At 33.0% G+C, this 13,527-nt stretch overlaps 1 long non-coding RNA gene across 3 annotated transcripts in view; it reads right to left on the bottom strand.

Moving 5' to 3' along the window:
* LOC117244552 overlaps positions 1 to 13,527 on the bottom strand; it is a 112,401-nt gene that overhangs the window by 26,370 nt on the left and 72,504 nt on the right. Inside the window, exon 1 of one of the 3 annotated variants that reach the window (XR_004497898.1) lies at positions 11,881 to 12,008. The exons of 1 other annotated variant lie outside the window; for it this stretch is intronic. This is a non-coding gene — a long non-coding RNA (uncharacterized LOC117244552). Of the gene's footprint in view, positions 1 to 11,880; positions 12,009 to 13,527 lie in introns of those variants that run through there. One more of the 3 variants, XR_004497900.1, reaches the window with a different exon arrangement.

The raw sequence follows: 13,527 nt of genomic DNA, 5'->3' as shown, positions 1-13,527 counted from the left end.
GATAGTTGACCTAGAGCAATAAAATATGGATAAGTAATTGTGTGAAAGATTGAAATTTTAATCATATGTGATTAAAACCTCTTCTGTCCATCTAAGCCACTAGCAAGTAAATATTTATTTAAGTTGCAACAGACCTATCAGTTTGAAATAAAAACAAAAAGAAGTCCACAGCAATATATCAAATCAGGACCTTTTTAATGTATAACAGCCTTGATGGGAAGCAGATATCCAGCTACACTATTACTCATTCTAGGCCATTATTTAAAAGAACTGCTTATGTTTGTCTTGTTCCCACTGCCCATTTTCCATATGGCAAGAGGTGCATTATGGAGAAGGAACTAGAGAAATTTCAAGAGGTTTTTTTTTTGCTTATTCCTTCTCTAATAAATAAGTAACTTGAATAAATTAATTGTTACACCCAAGAAGCAGCAGTTTTTAGAGCAGGAAATGTCAGTGAGCTTTTTTCCTAATTGAAGCCAAATCATGCTTCACTTGCTTTTAGGAAGTTTGAAGGAAGTAAGGATTTTTTACTGCAGAATTAGCAAACTAAATATATGTAAGCTCCTCTTTACAGGTCTAACTATTTGTCAAGTACATTTTTCATGTTATGTAAATCTGAACAGGCTACAGTGAAAAAGGCAGTATTCCTTGGTGAGACATGATCCTGTAAAAATGCAAAAGAGAAATGAAGTAGAAAGGAGAAATGTAATTTAGTAGAGACTTTGAAGGCACAATAAAAGTTCATAAAGCAAATATTGCAAAAAAAATTCTAGATGGAAGTATCTGAAATCTGCATGACTACTTCAGGCTGAGTTCCTTAAACTACTTCTCAGCAACAGCTTTTTGTTATTGCAGAATGTTGTTTTCCTAACGTGACTTTTAAACTTTTGGATTTTGACAGCGTTATGAGGTAAAGGTCTTATCTGACTCATTAACTTTCCATGTTCCACTCCCTGCTCTTAAGTTGAAAGTTTAAGGATTAATGTGGCAGCAAAGTCCTAATAACAGAACAATGATTTATGGCCAAAAACTATTGAATAACTTCACATTTGAGTACACATGGGGATTTGACAGAATCCTTATAAATAACGTTGAAGAACAGTGAGAGTCCATAAATAAAATGCTTTGAGGGCAAGAACATAAATACCATGAAATGCCTTGTATGCGATGCTGTACAAGAAAACAAAATTCTTTAAGAAGAATTCAAGATCAGAGTCTGATTTCAGCTGTGATGATATCATGTTATTTAATCACATCACTCTTTTTTTTTAACTACAATCAGTTTCTGGATTTATTTGTGTGCACGTGTATATATATATGTGTGTGTGTGTGTATGAGAGAGAGGAGAAAAATTTTATGCAAATGACAAGTGGTCTTCTGTCTCTTCCTGTTCCAAAAATAGAAATTCTTGTAATGTAGCATGAGTACTGCAACTGCTGGCTGTAAAGGTCTAACTGGGCCTGTCATCTGTCACTTCTTTATCCTTTTTATGAGACAATCAATAAAACTTGTCATGTTGTTCCTTTTTATGGCTCATTGAGCTCTTACCAAATACTCAGTGAACTATTGATTGATGGACAAACTGGGGACTATCAGCTTTTACTCACCTTGGAACACTTTTTCTGTGAACAGAAAGACTTGAAAATGCAACTTTTCAGGGATTTAGTTCTAGATTGTGAATCATACATGGAACTTCAGCTGTTTCAGTTCAGCATCATCAGTTATTCATCTCAGAGTGTTCTGGTCTGTGAAATCTGCAATTAAAATCGAATGCTAAACAGAATACTAGTGCTTTTATATGGTAAGTCAGGAATTTTTATTCAACTTTGATCACTGCAGAAATACAAGTGGGATCCATCAAAGCATAAGTTTTATTTGTCTAAAAAGATTGCATGTCAATTAAGGGAATTTCTTTTTTTTTAAGTTTTTGCATCTGATACAGATGAAATGAAGTTACTTTGGTCTGCCCTGAGTCAAGACAAACTGGAATTCTTATTTCCAATCACAATTTTGCATTACTACTTGCACTTTTTTCTCTCCACTACTCCAGACCCCTGCAGTCTTCATTAACCTCTCCATTTATGTACCCAACAAAGGTTGAAACACTTTCTTTGTGAGACCAATAATTTCACTGTAGCTGCTGCTGAAGATAAGTTCCAGCAGTTGTTAGGTTGTATATTTATATATATGAAAATTGGAGAGATCACTGTTTTTCAGAGAACCTAGAAGAACTCAAGCTTCCAGTTTTTTGCTTTTTTGGTGCACACTTTTTAACATCTCTTTTTCTTGTAATCAGTAGTTACTAAGCCTATTTTGGTTCTGCATACATGTGTACATGATTGTACCCAAAAGCTCATAAGAAAACTCTATTTATGGTATTTTTTTCTCCCTTTGGTGTTGTGTGATGTCATAGTAAGGTTTAATTTGCCTATTTTTTATTTAATTTTTAAAAATATTCTTATGCAATTAACCTGCTTCTTTTTCAGTAAAGCTGCAGTATAGAGACACCTACTGGGAAATAAATGAACAGAAAAAAATGCTAATAATAATAATAATAATAATAATAATAATAATAATAATAATAATAATAAATAAACATTTCATCATTTTCAAGATTGTATTGGCTAACCTGATTCATATTCTGTATTTTTGATATCCATAGAAACCGTATTAATTTGATCCAGAAACATTCTAGACAAGGATGGTGAATTTGACTATTCAATCTGACTGATTATAAGAGTGTTTAAACTATCCATGGAATTTCAAATCTTTCCACATATTTTTCCCTCTCAGAAGCAATCAGAGAGAATCATTGTGATTGGACCCAGGAGTAAGAGATGCCGTGTGCCAAATCCTGTGCATTGATTTCAGAAGTTTAATCATTGAGGAAAAGCTAGAACTAGATCTAATGATTATATAAAGAAAAAAAGAGGCAGTATGGTAAAATAGAAGCTAGGGAACATATTACTGAAGCCTATACTGTGTCCAATACATTCACACAAATGGACAGTTAAAGGCAAAGATTCATTTCAATTTCATATTGAAGTTTTTATCTCTTATTATAAGCCCCCTATCAGCCATATCACTCAGCAGTCTTCATTAGTCAGAAAATCAAAATAATTTATTTGGCTAACTACCGTTTAATTATTGTGTCATGATTTTATTCTTAAAACATATATACTGAATGTGTTGTTTTAATTAGCCATCTAAATAATGGTAAAGACTAAGTGTTGTTTACTCTTTTCTGTAGTTTCTGTCATAATTCATAAGAAAATATCTTCGTACTCTGCTTCAGAAGTCTCCTGAGAATAAGTGCTGTAGCATCCTATTCAAAACATTTACAATGGTGTCTCTATGTACATATAAGTTAATAGTCCTGGAAAACATCACTCTAGCATTTAATATTTTGTGAACAGTTTCCTAAGAAAATAAATTATATTAAAAAGTTAATAGGAAAACTATTACTTTTTTTTTTTTTAAATTTGCTACCAGTTAGAACAAATAACATTTTCCAAATGATTGCACTGAGAATATATTCACAAAGGTACCCTTATGCTGCAATGTTTTGTATTAAGAGCTCTTGGCTTGAGGCATCTTGCTACCGGTAGAAACGACAGCACTGAATGAGTTTTTCTGAGGAGGGATAGCTGAGGAAGATTCACCACTTGAAGGAATTTGGTCACATTTTGCCCTCGCTCTTAGCTAAGACTGCTGATCACCAGACTGCAGAACTGTCTGATACACTGCCCTCATGCATCCTCTGCTTTCTAAGGAGCTCCGTCTGGGCTGGGGAGGACAGTGTTCATTAATGGAAGTCCAGATATTATAAAGGAGTTCAGATATTTTGTAAACCATTTAATCGTGTCCTTTCACAATCTTTCATGTCTTTTCATGAATTTTTCCTTTCAGAAACTGCCTTCTGAATTCATAAATATACCTTGTTATGCCTTGGCAGGATTTTGTTGCTGAATTTCATGTTTTCTAACAGTGGATCTTCTGAATCCATTACTCCTTGATACTTAATAAATACCTATAGAAAGGATTATATTAATTGCATCCCCCTAACAATCTAGGTTGTACACACAAGTCTGGACTAGGGCAAAGAAGAAGTTCTTACCCAACCCATCATTTCTTGAAAAAATACTTCTTCACACAAAGTGAGGTGTTATATTGTTACATTTGGGGGCAATTTTCATCCAGTAATGTTTGGTCTCTCTATATACACACTTACAGTCTCTTTTTATATTTATATGGGTCTCTCTTCTATTTATATGTGTTAGATGTTCTGGGTCACTTATTTTTTATTTAAGTTGCTCACATTTGATAAATTTCATCATGTCTGGTTGTTTTTTCCCTTGGAGGGGATACAGGGGAGGAATTGTTTTCCTGCTACTTATTTCCCTTGCATGATGTTCCAGTATTTTTCTAGGCTGTAGCTCTTTGGTATCTCTCTACCTTCTACCAGTCTGTGTCCCAGGCTGCGTTGACAGCTACAACATCACATGTGTCTTAGAGACATTCTAAGTAGAAGACTGAATTCAAAGATCTGTTTTTGTCAACTCTGCTCCAGTTTATAATTTAAGTAGACTCCCTAGAAAATTTCACTTACTTATATCAGTAACCTAAGATAGAAGCTTAGCTATCAAGACAGGAAGAGCACCAAGCAACTTTCCTAAAATCTTTGAATTTATATTTTTTTCTAATAATCTGAAATTAGAAGATTTATGAGAAGCTTGTCTTCCCTGTTATCAACTGTATTCATTCTGACAAATATACAGATTTTATGTAAAATGGGAAGTTAAAGATTAGTGTATACTTATCTGAATATGTACATGCACAAAAATACATCTGTACACAAATACACATAGCAAACCATAACTAGATACTCCATCATATAAATCACAATAGCTAAGCTCTTTGAAATAACCTATTCTGTCATTTTAATTTTTCATGTCCATACTTCTACCTCAAATTGTTTCACCATTTTTTTCATGACCAGTATCTTCAGTGTATAACATTCAAAATTAACATAATTTGCTATTAACTTTCTTACTATAATAACGATTTGTTTTTGGTATTTTACATAAAGGCTAGCATCCACTGTGGAGAATTTATTAGCACTATTTCTTCATTGAAGATTCTTATTTCTTCTTTTTTTCAGGAATTTATTTTAATGTATATTCACAGGTCACTCATACATTCAGTATTTTCTAACAATTCTCTGTAGAAGTTACATGTAAATTTTTCATAAAGACTAGATAGCTGCTGCTTTAGCACAAATATTACTGCTGAACTTTTCTCTCTCTTGTAACTGAGTAGGGGTTCTGCTATTTTTGTTCTTCTTCAGCAATCTTTGCCATCTATGTAAAGTAATACCTAAAGGTAAGACAGTTCTGTGAGATTTTTCCCTTGTGTTAGTATGATTAAGAACACATAAGACATTGTCTGAAGAATAGCAGCTAACTAACTCTTTTAAAAATTATTTTGAATGTATCCTTAACATTCTTAACTAAACTCAAGCTGCCTATTATACCTTCTCTGACAGTATTTGGTTGTTCAGCAGATATTCAGCTTGCCACAGTGGGGCTGAAGGCCAGATGAAAATGTCTTAGCACTGAGAGGGCAAACCTGACACTGGTGCCATTTCCACCAGCGCTTGTACTTTAATTTCACCACCACATTTCAGGTCCAGATTGAAGACTCCTACCTGAAGTTAGTTTAACAATAATGATTTCAGGCACCCAAAAAGAATAGGACACCACTCCTCCTTCAGTTTCAATAATGGTAGGTGTTAATGAGTAACCCAAATAAATGAGTGGAATAGACCGTAGAGCAACGTGAAGAATACCTCTGTATCAATGTGGATAATTCTTAAGTCTGTTTTACTATTTTTTAAAGTTTTTCTTAGGTATGTGTCAAGTGTTTCAAGACACAAACAAAACTTTATATTAACTTCTTGATCTCAGCTGAGGTTGAAGTCTCTGAATTATTTGGAAATATATTGTTTTCTTCTCTCCAAAATCAAGAAAGGAAAGTCATTTCGTGTGAGCAGCCACATACTGGTTTTCTGTCATAGCTCTTGAGGAAGAAAAAAAATCTATTTTCTTCCAAAGTCAACTAAAAAATTATATAAAACCTAGTTTTAAACATAATGTAGCTGATTTTGAGCCTAGGCACTTAACATACCTTTCAAAGTTCATGTGCTTTTTCTGAGAAAAAAATATTAGATGCACATATTTCCATATTTCCATGTTTTTTGTTAAATAAAAATCCTTTCCACAGAATGGAGATGTAGGCTGTGGGGGGTACGAATATGTATGTAGGTGTCTGTACATAAAACAGTTCTTTAATGATTGAAATATATACAGTGATTTTACCTGGACTATAAAAATAGCAAATAGCATTTTCAAGAGACATAGAAAAACTACATGTTTGTTTTGACTCCCCAAAGAAACACAAGTCATTTTATTCAAAGCAATGTAGGGTGACACATCTATATAAGTGTTTCTATGGCTTTATGCACATCACTGCAGAAGCAGAACCAATTTCATACTGGCTTTAGCTTATCTTTTGTTTACTAGCAGAATGGATTTGATACTTACATATTCTTCTAAAATATAATAAAACCAGAATATTTTTTGTACCTATGTCTCTTGATTTCCATTTGCAATGGCATTACTGCTTGTGAACAGTTCTAACTTTGAAGCAAAAAGAACCAGCATGAAGCAAAGCACAGGAGTGATGAAATGAGACAAACAATTATTTTATGTTATCATTCCTCACAAAAATAGTGCTGCACTACATAACTTTACTAGATAATTTTAACCATGACTTTACACTTGTTCTGGATCATGCTGGGGAAGGCTAACTTAACTGTATATGTAAATATATATATGTATATATACAATGTATATAAATATGCAAATATATATACTGGATTTTTAAACTCTTCCTTTAGAATAGTTTCTCAGGGTTATCTCAAATATTTCTCTGCAATGTTTTCAGTCCCTACTAAGCTTAGCAGAAAAAAACACAACAACTTACAGGCACAAAACCTACTTGTTTTCTAAGTCTAACATATTGAAAATAACAACTTCTGTTTTCAGATTGGATTGGCCTTGGGTTAATATATAATTATAACACATTAACACATGCACACATAACATACAGAAAATATGCAAAAATATGAATCATAAATGCCCTGCATATAGATATCTCAGATCTCTAGGAAATAATTCATCAGAAAAGGAGAAAAAACAACACTTTTCATTCTTATTAATAGTTACTTGTTCTAATACCACAATTAAGAGCTCCCAAGACTCAAAGTGGGATACAAGATAATATTGTGACTCTGATCACTTTTCTTACAAGATAAGTACAAGCTAAGGATTAATGTTGTGGCTGGGATTAGCTTTGTTGTTTTTTTTTTTTTACTTGAAGGAAGGTGTGTGCATGGAGTCTCTGCTGCCCAAAGGGCACTTTAAGAAAATTAAATGCTTTGAAAATCAGAACTCAGAATTTTACATAGTTATTTTCTTTTAACTATGGCTATTATTCAAACCACACTTTTAGCACCAGTTTTTAAGCATATTAACATGCTTAAATGATGAGCAAAAATGCTATCTTAAAATGTTAATGAATGTATGTTTGTCTATACATTCTATTATTGGGTTACTAAGATCATCCACCATAGCTCAGTAAAGAATTATGAAACAAATGTTCATTCTCACATAAGAATATCAAATGTCAAATTCAGGATGTCTTACTGAAGTAAATAAGCCCTCTGGGTTTTCCATTTCACGGGGAGAAATCCAAACAAATCAGTAGAAGTTTAACTTTTTGGAACATTTCACAAAATCAAGTAAGAGGGGACTGGAAGAGATTTTGAAAAATTTTCATGAGCATTTAATGCTATTTTCTACTAAAACAAAGCTACCAGACACATTTTAAATTAAGTACTTCAATGTTTGAAAATAAAAACTGAGTTATGGAAAAGATTATATTTTCTGACAGGTTTATTAAATATGTTTGTCTGTACCAACACAAGCTATGTTTACATTGCAATTTCAGTTGGGACTGTAGGACATATTCACAATGCTAGTGCAGATAATGATATTCCTAACTACAGATTTGCTTAGATGGATATTCAAATCTTGTTTACAATTTGGATATATGTCTCGGAGTCACACCTACTTATTTCAGCCTAGATGAGCTTCTATCTGTAAATACATGCGTGGTTTTCATAGAAACTCTGCAGCTGTGTATTTCTGTAGCATGTGTTAATTTTTAAAATGTACAGTAAACTATATTTATTATATTGGGACAAAAAATATTATAAATAGTGGTTAAGTTTCTGCATGCACTTAAAAGAATAGCTATATGTTCTCAACAGATATATCTGCCACATTATAGAGCCATTCACAATCTATCACATTTTATTGCCACACTAGTTGTATCACACTAGAATTGGGTCCCTTCACTAATGGAAGACATTTTATAATTATTTGTGCTTATTATTTCTCAACACACTAGACTTTTTGAGTATTCTACATAAAGAAATATGTTTATCCTAGTCATGGACTGATGATTTTAAGCTATATTTGATGTATGCAACTTGATTTTGGCATTATTTAAAGAGCGGGAACTAGTTACCAAATACAATTATGGTGCACAGGACATCTTCTTTCTCTCTAACTGCATCTATGCCATTCCTGTATGATAGTGATGTTATTCCTTTAAAAAAAAACTCACATAAATGAAACACGGGAAAATAATTGATATGGTACTTACAACTTCTGGTTAACCAGGAAAACCTTTAGCTTTGAAAGAGAAATGTTAGAAAACAGTTGAAACTGCCAATAGTACACAGGATGGATAAGAAATTGAATTATGGCTAGAAATACAGCTGACTTTCTGAGTTGACTCCTGATTCCAAAGGCATAACAAGTCAAATTAATTTTGGAAGCACAAAGTGTCAAAGCACCTGTATTACATAATCGTTCACAATGTAGATAAATAACTGATATTCTTAAGCTATTTTTTCCTCTGATCAGTACTTCCCAGCCTAAAGAGATTTCCTTAGAGCCAGAGTGAGCTCCAATGCACAGGTATTCCAGTTAGCATTCACTGCTAAATTAGCTACCAAATAAAGGATAGTCTTATTAGCACACTCCTTTACCTCATGGCAGCGCTTCACAACAGAGCAAATTAATTCCTCAGGGGCACATGTCTAACATACCTTTACTGGTTTAATAATTGAAATAGCTCATTTGGGGTCAGTTAACTCTGCAACTGCTCATTGTACTACATTAGAATATACTGTGACTGATGGAGAAATAAGTGAAAAACTGCTAAGATTAGGCACTGTAGAGAAAAGAGTAACAAAATTTCCTGTCTATAGTAAGAGTGTGTTTAAGCTGGATGGTACTTCAGGTTTTCAGATTGTCAGAAATAGACGGGAAAAATTTATAGAAATTATGCCAGAATTCTGTGCTGCTTCTGGGTGAAACCAGGTTCTTTTCAATGTCATGTTCTACCCTAATGGTGACTCTAATACTTTAAGGTATACCACAATGCAAGTTTGCCACAGTCAAAAAAATTAATGAAAACGAAGATCAATTTAAAAAAAAAGAAATCTACAAGGAGTGCTGTCATCCAGCCTCTAAGGGCCTGCTCTTTGTAATTCTTCTGCTGAGTTGACTGTGCTAGGAATTTCATGGTCAATTACAGAAGTTCACCAGTGGTAGAACATTTTTAACTGCAGAAAGAATATAAATGTTTGAAGAAATCAAGTTCTGAACAAACAGTGATTCATGCTTTCTGATCCAAATAAGCCCTTACTTTTTGCAGATTTAATTTTGTCTTAGCTTGCAAACTAATTTGTGTCGCTTGCTTTAATTCCTTGCTGTGAGGAAGGGCAGGAGAGTTGGAACACTTTTCCTTGGTTCCATTATTAAGCAGTAGGCTGAGGGAATAAGTATGTGTAGCAATTCATTCCACAAGCTCCATAATATGGGTGTATTTTATAATGACAGATGAGATACACAAGAACTAATATTCTTCATGTAAATAGATCTGGGATGAATTATGTAACAAATTCTCACTTGTTGGAATTTTACAGCAACATAGTCTTCATATTTCTGTTTGCTTTTCTTTTTAAATAATGATGAGCAATTTGTGGTGGAAACAAACACAAAGAATATGTGGGTTGAATATTTAATCATTGTTTTTATAGAAAGAGGTAAATATATCATGATTTATAACATGTTCTAAAATTATGTCAAGACGTAAAGCAGGCAAATAGTATGAAAATATCTAAATGTCAAAATAAAAAAAAAATTAAAATTAAAAAAAAAGCAAACCCTCAAACACTTCACTTCTGATTGATCTATATTACAGATGTAATTAAACTAATTTTATAAATCTAGCTAAACTGATTTCATGAAGTAACTAACAGTATTTAGTTAATGGTTTTCAGTCACATTTTATAAGCGATTGTTAAACATACAAAATGAAATGTCTGTATTTCCACTCTTTATTTGACTAGTCTATTTAGGCATTTTTAATCTATTTTTAGAAATTACAGTGAAAGAAAATTGTTCTTCTATGTTCTTCTAAAAAGCTTGTCAGTGGACAAAGGTCAAAGGCCAAGGGCAATTTATGAGGACAAGGATTAAGAACTGTCATACTACAAAGTCTTTAAAGCAGACAATTTTCCCCTAACTAACAGGATAGGGTCCAATGACAGTGTCCTCCATATAATTTCTGCCTTAGTTACATATCTCCTGTTTGACCTCAATTCACCTGACAAGATGCATCTCATCATTTTTTTTTACCATCTACAAATACTTGGTAGAAATGCCGATAAACAGGTGATTCCAAAGTAGTTTCAGAGGAAAAGCATTTAATCTGAATTCATTAAGTGAGCTGTCTCTGTGGCCCACACAGGTAGGCACTTCCAGAGGGCAATTCTTGACATCCTAAAGCACGTGTTAAATTTGCTGAGATGAATCACATTTTGGAACATCTTATTTCCTCCTTTTGGCTTAAGAAATGCTCATATGACTGGGTCAGAATGCAAGTCTAATTTGTAAAATGGCTACAGATAAATGTGATAAATCATATCTTCAATCAGATTTTCTGTAAATTTTGAATGTTTTGTTAAAAACAGATATGAACTTTAGAGATGTAAGAAGAAGAACTTGGAGACTACTGTCCAAGTATATACTACTGTCAAAGGCAGTAAAAATATAACATTTAATATATTACATCATACATAAACATATAAAACATTTATATCCTGAGCCCAGTCAGGAGTGGTAAAAAAGCACTGTAATACAAATAACAGTTTTATCTATTAGTCCTTAAAAAGAAGAGAAATTACAACTATTTCAATCTATCTCTACGGATCTAAATGACAATATTTAGACATGAGATTTCTTTGGCAAACATTTAGATACTAGACACTGCTTGGGGATACAGGGAGTCTAAAACCTACATCATTTAAGAACACCAGTTTGCCAACAATACAGCTGAAGATTTGTTGAGAAAAGTACTCAGGCAATTTAAATGAGAATTTCAAGACATGAGGTATGGTTAGAGCTCTAATTAAAGGGATAGCCAAGTTCTAGAGTTTGAACTAAAACAGCAGAACATTAGTTCGTGTAGTTAGACATGACAATAACACGAAAATCTGACAACTCAAGCAGCTGTCCAAATTACTATACACATGTGCTACTCTGATTTTACAAAATCACACACATACATTCAGATTATGAGTCTGCAGAGGATTCTTAGAGCATGAGAAAATATCAGGGCAAAGAGAAAAAATTCAGGATAGGGAAAAATTAGCATCATACCCCAGGGGAAAAATATACATACTGAATACCAGAGCAGAAGCAGAGAGATTTGATGACTGAATATAAGCTATAAAATCTGTAAAGAAATCGGGAAAACTGCAGAAAGTCACTGGAGCTAGCAGGAACCACCAGCATTAGAAGAAAAGCTTGGTTTTTTTTCCTCTTTCCTTCCTCTTTGTAAAACCTCTTACAGTGCACTATTTAGTCCATTGAGAATCTCTCTGAATCTAACACTAGATTCTGTGCCAAACCAAGAAAGGAGCTTTCATCAAGGTCTGTTTTGATTTCTGTATGTTATTTCTAAATATGGAGGCAAAAGATATTTGGTAACCATGCATTTTCAATGCATTATCTTTTAATCTAAAAATCCATTAGCTAATATCCAGTGTTTGGGCAAACTTTTGTAACATTGCTGCAGCCAAATGCTTACGAGGAGATTGGCTAAGCAAAAACAAGGATAATAAAAACCAAAAGGTTTTCTAAATTACTGTTGCCTGTGTCATTAAATTTCATATTGTGCATGGAATCTAAATACATCACTTTGTTCTGCATGACAAGCAGAAGTGAGCATTCATACATTACTCAGCCACTTAATTAAGAGACTGGGATATTTGCAGTTAGCAGAAACTAATAAGGGAATCACATTTAAATTCAAATCACTCCTCAGGGTAGCTGTCTGCAACATAAGCAAGGCTTACTGAGTAGATGTTTCACTAAATGCTAAGCTAAAAGCTTAGTTTTAGTGTATGTCTGAAGAAAGAATAATTCTTTTTTCTGAATGAGGTGAGAGTAAAACAAAGAAATCTGGTTTTAATTTTCAAGTTATATTTCGTTTCAGCTATTTTTAAATTCCAGTGTGTCTATTACTTTGTATAATACAACAAGAATGTGAATATGGCTTTACTCGCACAAAACAAAATAGACTCTACAAAATACTCAGCTGGGATTACCCTTCAGATGATATTTCAAGATATTTTGAAGGCATAAGATCTATTCCAGACAACAAACAACTATCTTAGCAGCCTTGAGGAAATGTCCAAAAAAATCAATGCACCAGTACATTGTGAGCCATGTCACAATGTAAGACTTATTAAATAAATTGAATTTGCCTTACTATCAGTTCTGTTTCTTACTTACTACTGAGCTGCTCAGTAATTTGTATTTTGATTTGGGATCTCCACCTCTTAAGGAATTTCAGATTTTTTCTATAATGGGCCAAAAGTAAAGTAGCAAAGATAGTGCTCAGAAGTATAATTAAAGTGTCATTAACTAAGACTATGGTCGCTGATGATTTTCATCACCAACTGACACCATTTTCATTCCATTGCTGGGGTCCTCACCCCAGTTCTAATTGTCTTTTAGTTTTTTGTTTTTTACTTTTCTCTAGAGATATCTGTTAAAGGATCAATGGATCTGAAATCTTAAAAATTCTAACAAGTTTTCTGAAATTGGAATAGAAAGTATGCTGGTAAAACAAATCCCAAAAGATCCTTTTAAAATACAATTTGCTTATGGCATTTCACATATATCTATATATGAGCTTTATGCTAACCATTATCACGTTATTTAAATATATTAAGGTAATGACTATTTCATTAAAAAAACAGTGTGAATTTGAAAATTTCAGGACAAGAATATCAAACATTCATATCTCAAAACTCACAGGACA

This window comes from Parus major, chromosome 5, assembly GCF_001522545.3.
Source record: "Parus major isolate Abel chromosome 5, Parus_major1.1, whole genome shotgun sequence".
In the NCBI taxonomy this organism is placed as follows: domain Eukaryota; kingdom Metazoa; phylum Chordata; class Aves; order Passeriformes; family Paridae; genus Parus; species Parus major.
The sequence above is the reverse complement of the archived record's forward strand: the minus strand, read 5'-3'. Positions and strand labels throughout refer to the sequence as shown.